Source organism: Triturus cristatus, chromosome 9 (genome assembly GCF_964204655.1).
Source record: "Triturus cristatus chromosome 9, aTriCri1.1, whole genome shotgun sequence".
NCBI lineage: Eukaryota > Metazoa > Chordata > Amphibia > Caudata > Salamandridae > Triturus > Triturus cristatus.
The window spans coordinates 954,444,786-954,467,046 of record NC_140592.1 but is presented as its reverse complement, the minus strand read 5'-3'; the positions used below and the strand labels follow the sequence as shown (position 1 = coordinate 954,467,046).

Below are 22,261 nucleotides of genomic sequence, written 5' to 3'. Positions count from 1 at the left end.
AGTAGGTTTTACAAATTGTCACTTTTGTTGAATCATTATTAGGGACTATTCTGCAAAGTAGTTCCATCTCTTTGATAAGGTTGCATCTGCCACAACAACAGAAGGCTTATCAAGCAGATATGCCATTGCGCGCCATGAGTCTGGATCTTCACGGTGCACTTAAATAGGAAGCTATATTTTTTTACTGTGCTTGGTTTACCAATCCAAAACTTTGCTTTCTTTACAGGACCATCCTTCAACCAATAATGTATGCGCCAAAGGTTCCATCATCTGGGTCACTGAGATTTGTAATTTTACAGGAGAGGTTTGCAATAAATCTTTTTAGCAGATACCAGCATTGTCATTTACTATTTTCAGGGGGAACGTATGTTCTACTAGGAAAATAATGACACTTTAGCTTTTTTTTCACCTTCATCAAAATTTTCGGTTGATTAACCTGCAGTTCAAACCATATTTTTCCTACCTGGGTCTGTGATTTTGAGAAGTTACATTTTGGTTAATAGAAGTCTTCTAAATATGTAAAATACATACTAAAGCATGTAAATAACTAATTTCTGCTTCGATGGGCAATGCTAAAATCTGCAGGACAAAATGCACCAAACTAGCCTTTTTTCATTGAAAATAAATGGATGTTTTTAGTCCCATTTTATGTCCAATGCTTTACTCTTCCATTATCCATTACAACATAAATAGATCAGAAATGTCGGACATGAAAAAGGCTGGCAATCTCATTTATTTCCACAAAGTATTTTATATGAACTGTCCCTGGTAAGATTGGTGTGGTCGTTGACATCCAGTGCATTCTTCTCACACTTATAAAATACAAGACGTAATTCTCACTACACAAATCCAGCTACACAAAAGAACACATGACAAACATCATCTAAGAGAGAAAGACTTGAAATGAACACTTTGGTACAGAAAGACAGACAGAATTTACCAGAGCCTTTATTTAAGATGATTCATAAACATGACGAAGGAAAGTCATCTTTTTTGCATGGTCACCCCAGACTTTTTGAGTTTTGTTGGACCCCATATTGTTGCTGTCTATAGAACTCAGAGCACTTTAGCAGGTGGTCGAGTGGCTGTGCCCCTCCTTTAAGCATAGTTAAACTGTCTTATTCCTAATTGGCACATTTCACTTGCCTCTGAGACTCTAATATATGGTGTAGGAAGTGCACACAGGGCCTGGAAGGTAAATGTTGTTTGTAGACTGCAGAATCTAGTGTGCCATCCACTATAGCAGCAGTACAACATGTTTTCCAGTGGTGTAATGCAAACAGATGGTGGCCTCCTGCAAAATGTGAAGAGAGCAGTGCCTAATTTGAGGCAGTGGTTTCCAGTGCTTGGCACAAGCACTTAATTATCAACACCGGCACTTATGACAGTCTTTCAAATGGAGGTGCCGTCTGTAATTTTGATAGGAGTACAACAGCCATTGTTTTATAATTCAATAAAATGGACTAATACCTGCCGCCTAAGCCATTTTTATAGCTTTGGGTGGCCTGCAATATTCTGACATTCACACAATTAAAACACAAGATAGAAGGTCAGGGCACTCACAGCCTGCACCAGTAAGTATATATCATTTAGATTATGGGCAAAAATGGTAGTGCAAAGAGCTGAGAACTTGACCTACCTAGTTCCCACAATTTTGGATAACCAAAAACACAAGGCACAGAATAGCTCAGCACATACCCAAATGTAAGAATTAGTTACAATCAATATGATACAATATTTGAATTGACAGATAGCAAGTACAAACTAATCTCCCAAATAAATGACTTAAGACTTCCAATTCTTGTAAAAAAATATATATTCTTCTTTTATTCTGGTAATTCTTCATTAGACTTCATTAAAAACACAATACATGTTCATAGCCGACGCGGCGCGTTTCGTCCCCACGGGACTTCTTCAAGGCTATAAAAATATATACATATAGAACAATTATAATTATTAAATACATAGACATGTAAATATTATTACATAAATAGAAAATGTACAAAGTCATTTACAGGCACATTTTTAAGCACAAATTAAGCTCATTGGGAGATTTTTGTATATATACACGAGGAGAAAAGAAGCACAGGGAGATCTATATACTAGTAATCCATGCCACAACATATATATGACATATTGCAACAGTGAAAAAGAAATTACCTCACATCAAGAGATTATTGTACAACGAATCAGTGCTAATAGCAAAAAAATGCATATCATTGATTCAACATCAGCTGTAGCAAAATGATCTCTAATTCCAGGAGATCTTTATGTTGATATGAATTTGAAGAACATGCAAACTCTTAATCAGAACATAACTTGAAAACGTATACACATATTTTTATGACCCTGGATTTCAAATACACACCATGGGAGAAAAAAGGTCAAAAATAAACAAAAAAAGGCAACACTGCTCTTTTCAAACACATTTCTACTGTGTCAGAGATAACATTAATCATTTATTATCCATTTTCTTCCTTATATATCAATGCTGTTTTTTTACTATTGAGCAACCAATCTAAGAGTCTTGCCTACCTGTTTGTGTTTTTATTGGATCACGATCATAGTATACGAAATCAGTTCCTGATGTGTCCAATGAGAAAAGTATCTTTTCTTTTATCGCAAATTTAATTCTCAAATAAAAATATATTCGCATTTCATAGCCTGTTTATTGGAACCGAAATCCTAATGATAATTTACACATAATTCTTGGACATACCTTATTCCTAGTTTAAATTCACCATTGTTATTCATTTCAAACGATGAAAAATATTGATGGTTCACCTATCTGTAACCAAAATATATAACATTCTTATTCAATGTGCTTACTGAGTTAAATATGTAAAATTGCATTGTATTTTAAAAATAGGCACTTATTAACCCACATTATCAAGTCCGGCACATTTTAGCTATTTTCTTGATTTGTATTTATAAGTTCTATATACAATAGCATATTATGTTTAACATACCTCATAGTAAAAAACAACACTGTTGTTTGTTGTTGTAGCTGGCTATATATTCATTCTTCTAAGGGGTATAATAGCCCCTAATCTGAAAATAAATAAATGCCTTAGTTCAAGTCTATATATCAATTAATCATGTCATATCATCGTATTGATACTTTATTATTCTAATTTGTTAATAATGACACACCAGGTAATACAATATAGGCTCACTTAAAAGCAGAAAGTAATAGGCCGATTAAAGACAAAGTTCGAGAGATTGTCCTATATACACAAAAAATAATAAGTGTTTCTCGTATTTTCGATTTGTGATGACAAAATACATTTTATTAAATGAATCTGTCTTCACAAAATGTATTCACATTTCTTAATACTTTGTCACGATACTGCATATATTGAGAAACGATATTTACATAAGAAAACATACTGCCCAAGACGATTTCACGATGGCTAATATACGTGTCCTATATAAGTAAAGACGGGCGCTATTTTGAAAAGGGGAAGTAAATTTTTTAATGAATCTGTCTCCACAAAGTGTATTCACATTTCTTAATACTTTGTCACAATATTGTATATATTGTGAAACGATATTTACATAGAAAAACATACTGCCCAAGACGATTTCACAATAGCTAATATACACGTCCTATGTAAGTAAAGACGGGCGCCATTTTGGAAAAGGACTGTTTTTGACATTCTAACCAGTGGATATTGACCTTTCCCTATATCACGTTTATATGTTCTATTACAAACCAAAGATAGAAGCCAGAGTGCTTCAGATTAAATATCACAAAAACTTTTAAGCTACTTGTATTGTCAACACCCAATATTTCTAAAGGAAAAATATCAGTGTATATTTTTAACTGTCTTAATCATTGGTCTTAAATATACAGACCGTACATAAAAATGACCGCCAAATTGGTATATCCTAATACGTTATGGTACGTTATAGGTACCTGTATCTTTTTCTCAAACACAATTGTCAGTAGTCTTTACATAAATTAACGCACTTATATCACAAAACTTCGAAACTATTAAAACGAAGCAGTGATAATTAAAATTACTGACTATTGCCCCCTCTAACATATTTAACTTACGCGAACAAAAGAAAAGACGCGTGCGGTCCGATGTCCTGGGTCAAAGAGTGAAACCAACCGTATGTGTTAGGCAAGTATTTATACAGGTTTATTCAATTACTTTCACCTGTGCTCCCTTGTTTCTAAGTAAAAATCGACAACGACAATATTTGGATGGAAAACTCGCTTCAGGCTTCGAATAACGTGTCGGCCATTTTGGAATGGGTTTATTTACCGTGAATGTTAATTTCATTAGCTGAATAATATCTCACAAGCTTCTTCATTTCTTAATAAAAAATCAATAACGGCAATATCTACGTAGAAGACTCGCTTCAGGCTTGACAAAACACGTCAACCATTTCAAAAATGTTACGAGAATGTTAATTTCATTAATTAGAGAATATTCATAAACACGAGTAAAGATAAAGTTTCTTTTTTTGAGAAAACGGCAAGATAATTCTTAATGAACACCAGTGTTAAGTAAACAATCACATGCATTTAAATTTATGTAGTTATAATCTCAGTATTTTGCACTATGCATTGATGCTAGAAAGAACTTTATACTCAAAAAGATGCGTCGGACATTTTGAAATGGGTTTGTTTTACGATAACATTGATTTCATTAGCTAGAGACTATCTCGTACGCACAAGTAAAACCACAATTCCTTTTTGAGAAAAGCAGCAAGTTTTTTCTTAATATACCCCAATGTTATATAGACAACCATATGAGATTGAATTCATGTTATTATAATCTCAATGTTTTGCAATATATATTTATACTGAGAATAGCCTTTTACTTAAGTCAATACGTCAGCCATTTTAAAGTGAAACCTTAATATGGTGTGCCATACTCTATGTTATATATGTTATAGACAAGCTATGTCCAATCATTTTTAAGTTGTTTGCTACTACAAATTAATTATGAAACCTATTTCAATATTATCACTGAGATGTCAAATTACCCAGGTCACATAATCGGACCCATTTCTTATTTAGAGCTTGCATAATGAGGATCTCATTTTGACATACTTCTCAAGATCCGTAACGAACCACATAAAGTGGAACTACAGTAGATGTTAACCAACAGTCCATTGTAACTATGCTATAGTATTGTTATACCTAACAAAGGACTCTACACACATGGTAATTACATAAAAGTGCATTAATTTCACAAAAATAAGTACATCAGATATATTATACCGTCAATATAGCTCGTTCCAAAACCATAGAAGGAAAAACTCTAAGGCAAGATCATCTGTGTACACATACAAGAAACACTTATTATTATTATCAATATTTTTCATGGTTTGAAATTAATAACAATGGTGAATTTAAACTTGGAATAAGGTATGTCCAAGAATTATGTGTAAAATATCATTAGGATTTCGGTTCCAATAAACAGGCTATGAAATGCAGATATATTTTTATTTCAGATTTAAATTGGTGATAAAAGAAAATATACTTTTCTCATTGGACACATCAGGAACTGATTTCGTATACTATGATTGTGATCTAATAAAAACACAAACAGGTAGTCAAGGCTCTTAGATTGGTTGCTCAATAGTAAAAAAACAGCATTGATATATAAGGAAGAAAATGGATAATAAATGATTAATGTTATCTCTGACACAGTAGAAATGTGTTTGAAAAGAGCAGTGTTGCCTTTTTTTGTTTATTTTTTACTTTTTTTCTCCCATGGTGTGTATTTGAAATCCAGGGTCATAAAAATATGTGTATATGTTTTCAAGTTATGTTCTGATTAAGAGTTTGCATGTTCTTTAAATTCATATCAACATAAAGATCTCCTGGAATTAGAGATCATTTTGCTACAGCTGATGTTGAATCAATGATATGCATTTTTTTGCTATTAGCACTGATTCGTCGTACAATAATCTCTTGATGTGAGGTAATTTCTTTTTCACTATTGCATTATGTCATATATATGTTGTGGCATGGATTACTAGTATATAGATCTCCCTGTGCTTCTTTTCTCCTCATGTATATATACAAATATCTCCCAATGTAGCTTAACTTGTGCTTGTAAATGTGCCTGTAAATGAGTTTGTACATTTTCTATTTATGTAATAATATTTACATGTCTATGTATTTAATAATTATAATTGTTCTATATGTATATATTTTTATAGCCTTGAAGAAGTCACGTGGGGACGAAACGCGCCACATCGGCTATGAACATGTATTGTGTTTTTAATGAAGCCTAATGAAGAATTACCAGAATAAAAGAAGAATATATTTTTTTTTACAAGAATTGGAAGTCTCAAGTCATTTATTTGGGAGATTAGTTTGTACTTGCTATCTGTCAATTCAAATATTGTATCATATTGTTTGTAACTAATTCTTACATTTCTGTATGTGCTGAGCTATTCTGTGCCTGAAATTCACACTGGTAGGAGTGTCATGGTTATGAATTGGGTTGGTACTATCATTGGCAGTGCTGGCAGGGGACAATGGGCCTCCTGAGAAGGGCCCTGGCACTTACTTTATTTTTTACAAATTAAGCACTGGAAGAGAGGCTCGAAGTCTCCTATATCTGGCAGCTACTCATAGGAGCTATACTCAATGGGGTTCCCCTGAGCAGTTGCCCCCACGTAGCAGTGGCTTGCATTATGCTTCCGATTACTTCAGGCCTAGCCTCTGATGCCAGACTACTGTAGTGTAAAACCTGCATAGCAACCTTTTATAATTACTCTTTTACACAAGTAAAAACCTATCTTTTAAACTTTGTAGCCACAAGCCAGGGCGCATGATATTTAAAAGTCAGACATGCAGAAAATTAATGTTACCACGTCCCTTCAGCGACAAGGCTCTAAAGACTATTTCCACTGTGGAAGACCTAGCTATCCTTTGTAAACGAGAGGGCAGATTAAAATACTAATACTGCTAACTCAGGAAATAAACCACTTATTAAGCCACTATTTTTAATAGTTATTAAAAGTCCAATTCAATGGTAGGCATTGCTTTTGACACTGCTTGAGAGGTCGAAGCCATGTCACCCTTTGACAAACTTGAAAGGGAGAGAACAGGTTGCCAAATAAATTCTTGGGTATCCTCTGTCTGGTTGCTGAAGGGCCCAGCTTTTGTCTTACCAGACTTTTGTCTATGGGTTGATTATGGGTACAGTACCTGCTTCAAACTGGATTTTAGTGTTAGATGTGGGGGGCAGGGGGGGGGGGGGACACTAGGATTACCATAGTACACTCCCAGAGCCCATATTTAGAGTAGCCAAATACTTTCGACATTTTGAAAATGCCCTGAGACATGGCATTTTGAGCCTGTTTGCTGTAAGGGAAACAGGGACTGCTGCAAAAGTGGGTAGGGATGCCCCTTGGAACTTTTACAGCCACTGGGTAGGGAGGTGCCAGGAGTCACCCCACCTACTTGCTAGTGCCAAGCATAAATATGGCACTTTCAGGCACCCACTTCAGGACACTGTTTGGACCTGCAGAAGATGGGAAGAGGACTGGAACTCCTGTCTGTGACCTGAAAAGACTGGACCAGCTCCCTCTTGTGCCCAGGACAAAGATGCAGACTCTAAGAGGCCCATTAGTATGTCGGGCGGATCGCCACCGCCCGCATGGCGGTGGCAATCCGCCCGACATTTCCTCCCGCCCGCATGCCAATTCCTCCCCGCCATATTACTATGGTGGGGGGGGGGGGACCCCGGCGGACGGAAGACCGTCCGCCAGTTTTCCGCCCGGTAGGCAATCTGTCCGATTGTCTAACGGGTGGAAAAGCAGTTAATATGGTGGCGGTGTCTGGTAGACACCGCCATCCATGTTATGATGCCAGGTGGGTGTTGCCTTTGCCGCCACGGAAAGGCAGGCGGTATTCCACATTGGGGGCCCGCAGCGGGCCCCCAGGGATTCTGGGGGGTGCACATGGGGGTACCTATGGTACCCCCCTGCATTTCAGTGTACAACGTGGCAGGCACCACGCAGTGCCTGTCACGTTGTGCATTGAAAGGCACAACTTGTTTTTGTGGCATTGGCACCGCCCGCCGCAATGTCATGAATGCGGGTGCGCCCGCCAGTGTGGCGGGCGCATCCTAATTGTAGATGCGGGACCGCCACATGCATTGCGGGCGGTCCCGTTTCCTGGGGGTATGGCGGGCGGACAAAGTCCGCCCGCCATACTAATGACCCCCTAAGTGTCAATTGGCTAACCAAGTGTGTGGCTACAGGGAGACAACAAGCTGTAAGAGGCCTTTTCCTAGAAGTGCCTAGCTGACAAGGGGCAACTGGACATGGACTGGCCCCTGCATTTGGCCTCTGCCTTGCAGCCTGTGAGTCTGTAACTGTCTCCGCTGAGGTTCTGGGGGGCTTTAGAAGTGTACTCCTGTGGCTGACTGGGAATTAAAAGATTAAAAGAGAAGGTCAAATCTTTGACTGGGATGAACCTGGTTGCTTTTCCTGAAACATGCTTCATAGCAGTCAGCCTGAAATTGTGCCTAGGTTCCAGTCTACCACAACCATTGATGCTTTACTTTTTCCTGGTGTTCATTTTCCCAACTAACTAATATTTTTTAATGTATATTCAAATGAAGTTTTACTTATTTTGGAATTAAGAATCTTCATGGAATCGACAAGGAAAGTTTCACTTGATGAAGGTTTCCAATCAGACTCCTTTGAAAATCACATGATTTTGTTGTTGGGAATGAATTGAACTCTGGAGTTCTCCCTGACGGAAAGCTCTACATGGGGGAATTCTTTTCCCAGGCAAATGCACATTTTTTCCTTTATTTCTTTGTTTCTTCATGTGGAAAATATTTTCCCCTTGGAGAAACCCATTTACCTACACCCTCACCAAATTTGGGTGCAATTCATTCCCCCTAGCCTCTTCAGTCATATCAAGGATCTCGGACAAGGGTCCAAGTACACCAAGCAGTTTGTCTTCGCACTGCTTCAAACATTTCTCAATCCCCTTTCTGGGGTCCTTCCCAGATTTGAAGAGGAAGGTGATCAATTTGGGGTCAAGATTGGGGGTATCGCAAACCTTTTCCTCAGAGGAGGGACGAGGACACTTGTTGCGTAAAAGGTTGCGAGTTTCTCTGGCTAAAGATTTTTTCACCCACTGTGAGAGATATTTTTCGACGTGGTCTATTGACCACCATTCGGAGCTGTGGAATTGACGAATGGAAGTAGGATTGAACATCTCCCCACCGAGGGGGTTCTTAACAATAGTAGAAGAGGTGGAAGGCTGGTCCAGGTCTACATCAAGATCCTCAAATGTATCCTGAGGATCAAAAATAAACTCATCCAATTCCAAATCACAATTCAGGGATTCACAATGGGTATGTAAGGAATCGTCAAAATAATTTGTACCGTAAAGGTTACCTCTCTCTATCATGCTGCTACGGGCAACTCTTCTCTCTGTCCCAAGGTATTGGGATTTCTCTCTTGTGCTGCTATGAACACCATTATCTATTGTAGCGCGAGGGCTACCAAGATCATTTGCATGGGTAAATGCTTCCTTCAAATGTTTCCTTTTCTGGGAAACCTTTCCTCCTTTCTGCGGTACAGAGGTAGAGAGAGAGTCTCTGTCAGAGAGAGAAAAGTAAATCTCTTCGACAGGAGACACCCTCTTCCTCTTAGTTAAAGCGGCGTCAACCGCCTCCCTAACGGAAGGTTTTAGTTCCTCCCCAAGTAGCCTCTTCAAGCTATCACCCAAAACCTCCTTAGAGGGCTGTTGAGGGTTATTAGCATTAGCATCCATCTCTTTTTCAAACAGGATGTCTTAAATATATTCAGCCGTTAAATAAGGCTTACTCACAGTTTTATGCAGGTTTCACACCTTAAAGTCAGCACACTGCTTTGAAATTGATAGATTCCTTACTTGACACAATAAAGCTTATGTCCAAATTAGCAGTGCACCTAAACGACCACCGGGTGGCGATCGGTCGCTTAGAATAGTCTTTAAGTTATTAAAATAGGCAGAAAGAGACTACGGCTCGACCAGGCACAGTTACGCGCTCGAGCAAAGGAGCCGTAACCAAGATAACGTGCCGCCGAGCTGGAGAGGAGCCTCGCGTCACCAAGGACGCGTGTGCAAGAAACAATGGCCCGCTCCCACGTCTCCCAGCAGGTTGCTAGGAGACGCGGCGGAGTCAAATCATGCAGGCATAGTTCTGTCTTTCTATTTTCTTTTAAATTAACAATGAGGTCTCTGCCAACAATTAAGGAGTTACAAAGCCCAGAAACAGGCTTGGAGCCTTAAATCAGATGGCGGGATCGCAGGTCGTGATGGCAGGCCACAGAGCGGTATGGGGAGAAAAGAAAAACATTAAAACATGCTTACCTGAAAATTCTGACGATCGTAAATCGTTTGGAAAATAAAACAAAGTACAAGCCATTCCCCGCCATAAATTGGACAGGGGAGGAGGCGAACTTAAAAGGAAGGGGGTTAATACAAATATTAACGAAGCAAAGTAGGCAAAACAGCCGCTAGCTAAACAAGACTATGGCAAGCTCATCAGAATACCAACAATACATAAACAGTATCAATATTATTAGATACAATAAATAGGCAATAATGCAACAAATTAAAAGTGTACTTAGCTGTGTCAGGAGCAGCGAACAAAAGAGGAAGATGGGAGTGTGCACTGTCTTCTTATGATATTGTTAATGTTATATGTATTGCGATGTATTAACATTCTTTAAAGGGCTGCATGTTGGGGCAGCAAATAAAAGTATTTGCATAATGTTAGACTCCGTTTGTCTTTAATGGAATCAAGATTCTCTCTGCATAATAATTGGAGAATCGTCATTTACACCAGCACTTGGCGGATGTAAATACACAACCCTTTCCAGGCAGGAAAAGGAAATATTAGTAGTTTGTGTATGCCCCCAAACGTACCTGTTTGTTAGCGTTCACAAACTTCTAAGGCTAACCACTCCTAGGATCTCCCTTTAATGATGAAAAGCACTCTTCAACAAGATGATGGCAACTACAGGACAAATAGGAAGCCCCATCTATTTCAGTGCTCAATAGGCATGTATACTGGTCATAGGGGGTCTGGCTTTCTTAGTAACAGTCACATTTGGCCTTTCTCAGGGTTCACTTAGCTTGTCCATGACCTGTGTGAATCCGGTGCTTGTGTCTGGCAGTGGTGTTTGTGATCACGCTCTGGTGAATGGCCCTGTGAGCCTCTGTAAGTTCCACTTCTCATTTAATTGGGAGATCCTGTTGATGACCCTAGGAACCACAGGCCCACCTCTAATCATCTCTGCCTTGGCCGCCATACATTGTTTAATTGTTCTCATGTCTCCAAGGCACAGAGGGTATCATATTGTCACCCTTATGGTAGAAACTCCTTACCCATGTTTGCGTATGTTCTGACACTGCTGCGAGGGTCACATATCACTGGTGACATGTGCCATCACGGGTAAGATGAACCCGCCTGCTCTGTTACTATTATGGTGAGTAGCCAGTACGACTGCAGCTGACTAGCTACCACAGAGGCCGTTCCTGCTCTGGGTTGTATGGCAGACTGGTGTGGCATATTATATCATAATCAAGGTGGTTTGGCAATCGGGCCTCCATGCTCTCCTCTCTGGGGACTCCAGATTTTTACATGCATTCCTAGGCTTCCCGGTTAATAAAGAGTCAGGCAGTCTGAGGAGCGGTCATTCTGCAAATGCAGCCGCTGCAGAAAGCGACTGATGAACAGCTCTCACTCCTGGCCTGTTATTGAAGAGGGACCGAGGGCTCTGCAGGGGACAAGGCATCACACCTCATCAGTGATGAGGTCCCATCATAGATTATTTTATACCACAGTATAGTCTCCTCACTTTTCCCTACATTAAGATGCTATTGGGCTGATTCCCTCTGCGACCTACTTCCTTTCCACATTGCGACCAATTATGAGACTGAACTGCATGGTGACTGCTCACAGCCTGCTCACACTGTTATACTGTTTAGAACTAATTGATGTGTTCTTTTTGACTGTGCCCCGTTGGGCTTGGCTACTTTTTGCATAGTGGGCCGTGTGGTGCTGGTGAGGAGGCGGGTGTCAGTCTTTGGGTTTTGTGCCATGAGTCTTGGATTATAACTCTTCCGGTGCACACAATGACCTATGTATGGAATGTTTAGAAGCATCTGGATTCATGCTACATGACTCCTGTGTGTTTGTCTGCTCCCCATGCCGCCTGCCTGGGGGCTCGTCTTGCATCAGATTGTATGGTCTGCAGTGGGCCCACTGCCACATTTACAACGTTCTGCTTGCAAACACCACCAGCGTCACACGCTTGCAATTCCTGATAGCTCCCACAGCTTAGACAGCTGTAAACACAGGACTGATCTTAATCGGGTGGGGAGAGTTTGCCAGTCACTGAGCAGTGTCAAACTACAGCAGTCTTCTAAAGTTGCACAGTCAAAATGGTTCCACATGAAAAGACTGCTGTACACTTTACAGCAGATTTGCTTGTGGAAGGCCTGTGGAAGACGAAAGTCGATATGACAGAAAAAAACAGTTATTAAAAAATGTGAGGACCATTCCCTAACAAGATGATTTTAAGTGCTTGGGTGGGTTTCTCACTACTAGCAACATCCCTGCCCTAAATCCTCCCTTTTTTACTTTACCTATTTATTGTGAAACCTTGTTGTGGACTGGTCCTATCGGAGCAAGACCAAGAATGAGTTGCACATAGCTGATCTTTGCAGTGGCTTGTTAGGCAAAAAACACAAGGAATTAAATTAAATGACTGGCAGCTGAGAGTCATCCATTCCATTCATCACTGTTATGTTTTTAAGGAGGCCACTAAGTCCCTGAACACAACTCTAATCTGACCCTTGCAAGTTCGTCCGCATGGTCTCAGCTTGAGGGCTGTCATGTAATTGACTTGCTGTCAACTTGCCTACCGGCTCGCACAGATACTGTTAATGCCTGAATTGGTCGTCTGGCTATTTCTAGTCATTTGTTTCAATTTTGTATACACAAATGAAAAGAAGGTGATGGTCATTATGGGTGCACTGTAGGCATGACTCCTTATTGATTGGGATTTTCTTAAAAGGAAGGACTTTGTCAAAAAGGGAGGAGAGGTGGGTTTCCACTCAAAGCACACTCCAGCATTACAAGATTAGATTAATTTTTAAGAAACTATAGCCAACCGCTCTATTTTCTGTAACATTCAGATGGTATAATACATTGTTCAGACTGCACTGACGTGGTCTAATCCTTGCAGGCTAAGGCACGTGGAGGGAGAAGGAGTGGAGCTGCATTCTCCCAACCTCTGGATACTAAAATTGGTTTGTACAATTACATCTGAAGACTCTGCCACTATAGTGGGGCTGTTAATATGTCCTTTAGCTCCAGAGTTTGTTTCATACATTGCAAGTTCATTCCCCAACTCTAACTAATCTAAATATGACACAGACATTTGACCATAACCTCCCTGAGGCATGTCGCAGATTTCTTGTATCTGTCCTCTGGTAGTTCACTTTGGCAGAAGGTAGCGGAGGTCCTACAAGACACGTTGTCAGTTCTGGTTGATGCACAATCACTGGTCTTTCTGCTCGAGCAGACAAGCGAGACTACAATAGGTGGTAAATGTGCAAAAATATTTTGTCATTCCATCCCTAAAGAATGTTATAACAACCATCGTTTCTTTTCAGATTTAAATCTGAATCTGCCAGTTGCCTTTAAACCATTCCTTCCAAGGAACTGGAGGCTGTAGAAAAAGTGATTGGGGGAGAGAGGGCTTGCATGACTGAATGTAATCTCTTAACAGAGGAGAATATTAAAGAGAGAAAAAAAATATTTATCCACTGTGTAATGAAGTTATGACCTTTGATAAATGAATATGCAGTGAATGTGAAATCTGTGCCTGATAACTGCCACTGAATGAACAGGCTGACCGTTACTCCACAAATCAAGTCATAATACGAAATGTGTTGCCTGCCTTCAAATTGAAGACTCAAATCAGGCAAACATAATGGTGTCACGTATTATGCACAAGACACGATCAATAAACAGCAGTGGGATTTGAAATGTGCAACAGCGCGCTGCCACCAGAAATGAGGAAACTTTTACAATACACACATGACTCTTAATTGCCCACAGCTACCTGTTCCATTCGTGCTTCCGGTGTTATTGTGCCATTGTCCCTCCAGTAATGTTGCTGCCCGACTCAAGAATGCAGTTCATGGCCAAATGCGCTGAGTAAAGAATGACCAGGAACGCAGGAATTCCAAACTGTCAATAAAGTAACCCTGGGCGGCCTACTACGCTACGCTCACATAGTTTAGCTACTTCGTGCTACGCGAATTGCACGTAGCACAATGCAAAAACGCGTAGCGTAGTTGGCATTTTTTGCTCGCTCGCGGTCTTCAACGTCAAGTTGGCGACCGCGAGCGAGCAAAAAGACATCCCGGCGAGACTTTTTCCTCGTTTGCGATCAGCAACGTCAAGCTGGCGATCGCGAGCGTGGAAAATAAACCTCCCGGCGAGATTCTCAACGCGGGGAGGTCAGGTTTCTCATTGCAAATGGTTGCGTATGCTTGCGATGAGAAACTACCAGTCCGCGTTGAGAAAGCTTCCGCTCGAGTAAAAATCGACTCGAGGGGCAGAAAACAACAGCTCGCACTGTGAGAGACGCCGTTTTCAATGACTGCACAGTGCGGACAAGCAGCTGGCACTGTGCAATCATCCCGAACAGCGCAATACGCAGTTCGCATAGCGCTACGCGTATCTTGCATAGTGCGCAGTGCACTCTTCATAGCTACGCATAGCACTACTACGCAAACTACGCCCAGGGCTACAATTAAAGTTTATTAAGTTGCATACAAAAGCCAGCTGTCAGTGAGGCCATTCGGCAAATGATCATCCAACGCCTCTCCGCTATCCCCTCCAACGCTCTCAAATTCTGAACCCTACCACCCTACACGTCAACCACACAAACACTCCAGAAGATTAGATACAATGCAGTAATGTGATTTAGTGTAAATGTTAATCAGTCCAATATAGTGTTTAGGTTGAGCATACTAGATAGCTCAGATGTCTGGTTCTGAAAGGCATGGCTTTAAGTGGGCTGGGTCCTGCCGGTGCTCATCACCGGTAGTTATTAAAAGCTGGCGCTGAGATGGGTCTCTTTCAGGCTCTCTATTATTGCCCTCACCCTCCGAGCGAAAAAAAAAATCTTAACTCGGCAGCAGTACTACCCTTCACTGCATTTGCTGTATCTTTAAAGGGACTCGTTACTTTTCTTTCAAAGTCTCTTAATTTCAGAAATGAAGCATTTTAACTATTTTATACAAAGATGCCATTGTTGTTGCTGATTTATCTGACGCAACTAACCGCTATTGACAAAGCGAATACTTAGAGCTTGCTGAACGCGTAATGTTGCTTGTTGTATGATATATCTAGATGCAAAGACCGAAAGAAGCAGCAAAATCCACACAGTAAAGAATGCTTAAAATAACAAATATAACCGCCCCGCACGGAGCATGTTTTTACAAACACATCACTAGCATGCGCTGTCTTTTAATTTGACCCGTGACTGCTGAAAGTGTCACAAAAAAGCAAATATGTGCATCGAAATTTGCTATTCTAATTACTCTGTGGAGGTGGAGATCAGACTCGTGGAGTCATGCACTCGTTTTCGCAACTGCGCACCACTCACCCTGTTGCAACCGCGAACTGTGCACAAGTATCAATGAAATCCTGCTGCAACACAAAGGCTACTAGGTGCCTATAAAACAGCACGAACTATTCAAATAGTAATAAGCGGCGGTGGGGCTGTGACGTTGGCAGCTATGTGCCTTTACGAGGCACCATACAGGTAGTTCTGGGGGCGCACGGCCGTCGGCAGAACTCCTGCTCTCGGGCAGTTACATCTGTAAACACACTGCCGAGGGAAAGCTAGTTAGACACGGCATCGCGCTTAGACTTTAATCACTGGAACAGGGCTTCTGCTGAGACGCGGCTTAAATGCCACAGCCTCTCATGTCGTTGCTAGGGACGCAGAACAGATCCAGCCTATACACACAAGCCTGGATAATTGGCTGACTTACAGATGGTGACGTTTTCCGGGGCAGAATGGCGATCTCTTCCGGGACACCAGCTGGGTGGTTTCTTAGAGGATGGGCGGGCCGTCGTTTCAATAAGGGATGCTTTTTCCAACCATTCGGAAGGGTTTCTGGGAAATACAGTCGTAAGACCCTCCCAATTACGCCCCTTTGCCTGTCAATCAATTTGAAACCAGCTGTTTTATTACCTCCTCTCGCCTTGGTGGTGTATCACACAGGCAGTCGGATGAGAAAGATCGTCTGTCGAAAGGTAAGGACCACTTTGGGAATCTCACATTTAGTTAGTGGGTTGGCATATAGGCATAATAATAATAATAACGAGTTTCCAGGCGTTGGTTATTCAGAACCGTTATTCAGAACTGGCCTATTCATAAAGCAAGGAGAGGGAGCAAAAAATGCAATACTGACTTTCAGTTTAAGTAACTCATATTATAGCTGCCAAGTTAGCATTTTGCTTATGTGTGACTTTTCCAAGTTTTCAGTTTTCTTATATGTGACATTTTAAAACCTAACGTGTGACACTTTGAGTGCCAATTTGTTGCGAGAAAATATATTCAATCAAAGTCTGTTTATTTCGGATTTATGATCCGTAAAAACAATTAAAAAAACAGTATCTCTTAATAACTTTAAAACTTAACATTGTATTTGACTGCACACAAGATGCCAGTTGAAAAATTCTCAGGTAAAGTTCCTTAAACAGGTCTACAGTGTGGTGTGCAAATCAGCACAGTGCAGTGTCTACAGCAGCTGTAACAGGAGAACGACCATTTAGTGCCCTAGCAGAATAAAATGTTAGGATGGAAAACAAATTTCAATTAAATATTAGATTAAAAAAAAATCCAAACCAATGTCAATTGCTGCTAAGAAAGCTGCCCGCATCGCTAGCAAAGTATCTTTTGCATGTAAGCCATGCAGCGTATAAAAAATTACCAACATTAATAGCAATCACAGCTCTAGTATCAGAGCTCAGGATTCTTAATCTAACTTCATACTGTCCGAAAGCTAACAATTGGCACAAAGGTTTAATCCACTTCTTACTGGTTATCAGGCTCTGCTTCCTGCATCCAGATAATAATGTAAAATAAATTATATATAAATTATATATTTTACAGTTCGTGGTGATGTATGGTCAGCTTTGGGGCAGAAACAGCCTGGAGTCGGGCTTACCTGCCCCAGTCAGGGACAGAAGATTTCTGAAGCACTAGGACACTCGTGCTGCTCTCTCTGCTTGACTTCAGACATTTATTACAGGCTGATGGTTGTGTCAATAAAAGGCCCATCACATAAACTCCCATAGTTAGAGATTAGCTGTGTTTTCATGTGTAAGTATTCAAGGTGTGTTTTTTCCTGTCAGGGGAGCTGTGCCGTGGGGCTGCTGCACCATTTTCACTGTTTCTTTGGAATTATTTTGTGTTTCTGTGTTCATCACTGTGCGTTTTGTTTTTTGTGTTTGTCGATCAAAGTGCAGATTTTCCACAGTTTTAATGTATAGAAAATCATGATTTTATTAAAGGCACGGAGGCTAATATTATGCTTTGTTCCTTTATTACTACTCAAACAGCAGCAACATCACATGGAATTAGAATACGAATAAATACCCTAGAACACTGAACATGGTTATATCCCCTGAACAGGCAGCCATCTTCCTCTTTGTAGCTGCGAAAAACCAAGTCCCTTATAAACATACTCTTTCTTCTTCCAAATTCTTCCGTCCTTAATGTCAAATCTCTTCTTCTTTGTTAACCTATAAAACAAACACATTTATTAACAATCATGGGAGGGCACAGCGGAGGGATAATATTAGCCTCCGTGCCTTTAATAAAATCATGATTTTCTATACATTAAAACTGTGGAAAATCTGCATTTTATGGCAAGGCCCGGAGGCCAATATTATGCATGTTCAAAGTTCTTCTAAAACCGAATCCAACACACTTTCCACAGGCTTAAAGTAAAACTTTCTAAAAGTACTATCATTAGACCAATCAGCCGATTTCATAATATCATTCAAACTAAACCCTCTCATGAAGGCCTTACTTGCCATAGCTCCTCTAACCGAATGAGCTCCAAAAACACTAATATCCACACCGGCCTTAATCATTACTCCCTTATCCACCTTGCTAAAGTGGGTGTTGAAACAGCCTTATATGGTCTTACATATGAAATTAGTAATTGTGTACAATTTCCTGATCTCAAACCCAAGGTTCTTTTACCATACTCCTTTAAACAACCTACCACACACAAAATTCTATCCCCCTCAAAAAGAGGATAAAAAATTGGCTTAGACATAGTCTTTGTTCTTTTCCTAATTTCAAAACAAACCCCTTCTGGCTGAAAAAACCTTGAATTCACCTCCAATGCTCTTACATCTGAAACCCTCCTAAAAGAAACTAGACATAAAAGCATAGCTAACTTCCAAGATAAGATTTTCAAATCTAATCTAGAATTTGCTCCCCAACTCTCCAACTCCCTAAATACTACTGAAACATCCCAAAGTGATGAATACTTCGCTTTTGGCGGATGCATAATACGCACACTTTTAACTAATCTTTTAATCAAAGCATGCTGACCAACAGGAACGCCATCAACCAAAGCATGACCTGCTGAAATCGCCGACCTGCTTGAATTTACTGTACTATACGCCAAACCTTCTTCAAACTGTTCCGACAAATAATCTGCCACCTCTACCACAGGTGCTGATATGGGATCCAAATCCCTCTTAATACACCAATCATTCCACTTTCTCCATGCTGAACCATATGACTTTGAATTCCCTTTTGACCAGGATTTAGACACAAGATCCTCCGCTCTCTTTGATAATCCATGCATCTGCCATACTCTCCTGAAATCAACCAAGCTATTAAGCGTAACTGCCCTGTCACCACCAATTCGTGAACATTCCCTTGAACATCCTGTAGAATTTCCCTTATGTTTGGCAATACTACCGGATCCTCCACCAGAAGATCCATCACATCCGGAAACCACACCTGAGCTCTCCAAAAGGGGGTTATCAGTATTAATTCCGCTTGTTCCCTCCTGACCTTGTTCAGAACTCACTGGATCATTGAAAAAAGAGGAAACGCATAGTTCCTTCCCTTATTCCATATCTGAAGAAATGCATCTACCCCTTTCGCCTCTGGATCCGGTCTCCAGCTGTAAAAATCTTTCAACTGTGCATTCAATCTGTCTGCAAAAAGATCCACTTTCAGCGGACCCCACAACCTTTCCAAACTCAGAAAAACTTCCCTCTTCAGCCTCCAATTGCTTACATCCCTCAGATATTTTGAATACCAATCCGCTTCTACGTTGTTCAGCCTTGGTATATACTGTGCCTGAACCTTTATCTCCCTTTCCAAGCAAAACTCCCAAAACTCTGCTCCCAAAACTCAAGCTCTGCCAATCCCCTTGACCGAGCACCTCCCATCTTGTTCACATACTGGACTGCTGACAAATTGTCCATTTTCAAAAGAACACAACACTTCACCTGATCCTTTACAAAACTCTTTTATCGCAAAAGATCCTGCTAGGAGTTCCAAGCAATTCATGTGCATCCTTCCTTCTTTCTTCGACCATTTTCCCCCTGTTGCAACCATTCCACACCTTGCACCCCATCCGTGCATGCTCGCATCCGACTCTATCTCTATTTCTGGCATCTCTCCAAAAATTGCCCTTCCGTTCCAAGCATCCAAACTCATTATCCACCAATCCAACTCCTCCTGAGTTTCCTGATTCATTCTCACTTTCTGTGAATATCTCGCATCCTTCCTTAAATGATATGCCTTCAACCTCTGTAAAGCACGATAATGTAGTGGAGCTGGGAATATTGCCTGAATCGATGATGACAGAAGACCCAGCAAACGAGCCAACTGTCTCGGAGTTATCCACTCCGCATTCCTGACTCTCCTCACTTCCTTCCTGATTCTCCTTACCTTCTCCATCGGCAACTTCAATACACATTCCAATGTCAGTATCTGAAAACCTAAAAACGTCATTTCCTGTTGCGGTACAACACAAGACTTCTCCTTGTTCACTATAAAACCCAGATCCTCTATGACCTTCACCGCGAATTCTGTCTGATCCTTCGCCAGAGTCCTCTCCTCTGCCATAATCAGAATATCGTCAAGATACACAATCAGACGAATCCCTCTTGATCTCAACCATGCTACCACAGGTCTCATCACCTTGGTAAAGCACCATGGAGAACTTATTAGTCCAAACGGAAGACTCTTGAATCTCCATCTCTTCCCTTTCCACCTGAATTGCAAAAAGTCTCTTTGCTCCTGACACATTGGAATTGTTAGATATGCATCCTTTAAATCTAACCTCGTCATCCAATCTCCTTTCCTCAACAAGTCTCTCAACATATGTATCCCTTCCATCTTGAAATGATTGTAACCAACCCAATCGTTTAGCTCTCTCAAATTTATTACCGGTCTCATTCCTTTCTCTTTTTTCTCTACCAAAAACAAATTGCTTACGAATCCGCCTTGAACTTCTCTTGCAGGCTCTATTACACCTTTCTCTTCCAATGCCAACACCTCCTCTGTCACAAGCATTTCCATCTCTTTTGTGAATCTTAATATTTTTGGTATCCTCACCTGAACTGGAGTACCGATGAAATCTATCCTGTAACCAACTATAGTTTCCAACACCCAAGGATCTTGAGTAATTTCCTCCCAACGTGAAACAAATTGGGCTAGTCTGCCGCCCAATTTTGATCGTGTAACAGAATGGTCTGCTAGAGGTCTTACCTGAAACTCCTCTTGGTCTCCTCTCAGCACGCGAGCCTCTTGCTCTTCCCCTCTGCCTTTGCGGAAAGAAACTTCCCTGATCTGACCTCGAGAACACATATCCTCCTCCAAAACTTGCTCCATAGGGTCTTGAACCTCTTCCAAAATTGCTTCTGGTGAAGCCTTGTCCTCGGCCGGGAAACCGACTCCGCGTTCTCCCGGCCGGCCCAAAAACCTTCCTAATGTCTTTTTGGACCTTTTGTAAGCTATTGAAGGTGCCTACATATCTGGCCATGTCCTTCACGAAATCATCTCCAAAAAGTAGGCCTTCACTTTCTTCACCCAACTCCTTGCCAGCCAATTCTGCAAGCTTTGGGTCTATTTTAAAAAGAATACTCTTTCTCCTTTCTATACACAAAGCTGCATTTGCATTTCCCAGCAAACAAATTGCCCTTTGCAGCCACTGGCGCATCTCAATTACATCCACACCAGTGTTACTGCTATGAGCTTCCTCACACATATCAAATACTTTAGTCAGCGGGCCGAAGACATCCAAAAGCCTATCTTGGCAACCCTTTAAACCCTTGTCAAGTCCTCTTCTTGGATCCCTACCACCTTTATTTATAAAGGCCAACATCTTCTGATCTAATTCAGGTGTGTATGCCACCTTACTATTCAGACTAGGCCTTGGGCACTCCGATCGTAGCCTTGTTCTTACCTCTTTAGGTATTTCTCTTCTAATCCAAAACCTTATATACTTGGCTACTTGTTCAGCCGGAGTCCACTGTGGTGATAATGGATACTGAATCAACAGTGGGTCAAACATTTCCTCTCCTTGAGGATCCACAAATTCACCTATTTCCATTTTAATTTCCTTTTCATCATATTTCCTTTTCTTTATAGGGACCTCTTCAACATCCGAATCCTCCAGGCTAGAACTACAAGTCAGTTCCACATCACCTGAGGTTGAACTTGAATCACAGGACACCGCACTGTGCTTCCTTTTTTGCGCCTTTATTGCGCTTATTTTGGCCTTTATAGCCTTTTCCTTCTGAACCTTACGTTCATCACCAACTATTTTTTTTTTACCTTTCTCCACATTTTCTTTTCTCCTTCCTTTTTCCACTTACACCAGACCTCCCTGCCACAACCTCGACATCCTCAGTTGTCCAATAGTTCTCTTCCTAACCACTTTTCTGTCTATTGTCTCTATTCCTTAAACTTTTTTCAAAAGTATCCTCTATTTTCTTATCTATTGATGCTGTCAATCCATCAAACATTTTCTCCATATAAGATTTCATCTTATCCTCCATATTTTCCATTTCAATTAATATTTTAATTTATTATTTTCAAATATTCCTCTCAAACCAAATAAGAATCCTCCTATTTTAAACTCTCCAACCAAGCTCCAAATCCTACCTCTCAAAACAACACCTCTCAGATTCCTAACCTT

The 22,261-nt window shown here is 40.7% G+C and overlaps 1 protein-coding gene and 1 long non-coding RNA gene across 2 annotated transcripts in view; one reads left to right on the top strand and one right to left on the bottom strand.

Moving 5' to 3' along the window:
* Positions 1-802: 802 nt before the first annotated feature.
* On the bottom strand, positions 803-15,939 carry LOC146799140 (uncharacterized). The gene is made up of 4 exons (XR_014968852.1): positions 15,676-15,939; positions 2,970-3,051; positions 2,720-2,788; positions 803-1,920 (listed from the first exon to the last, which is right to left on the bottom strand). It is a non-coding gene; the product is annotated as an uncharacterized LOC146799140 (long non-coding RNA).
* Positions 15,940-16,117: 178 nt separating this feature from the next.
* Positions 16,118-22,261, top strand: part of SPATA7 (spermatogenesis associated 7) — a 517,137-nt gene continuing 510,993 nt past the window's right edge. Inside the window, exon 1 of the mRNA XM_085627838.1 lies at positions 16,118-16,331. The gene's annotated coding sequence lies outside the window, so the exon portion shown is untranslated. The remainder of the gene's footprint in view (positions 16,332-22,261) is intronic.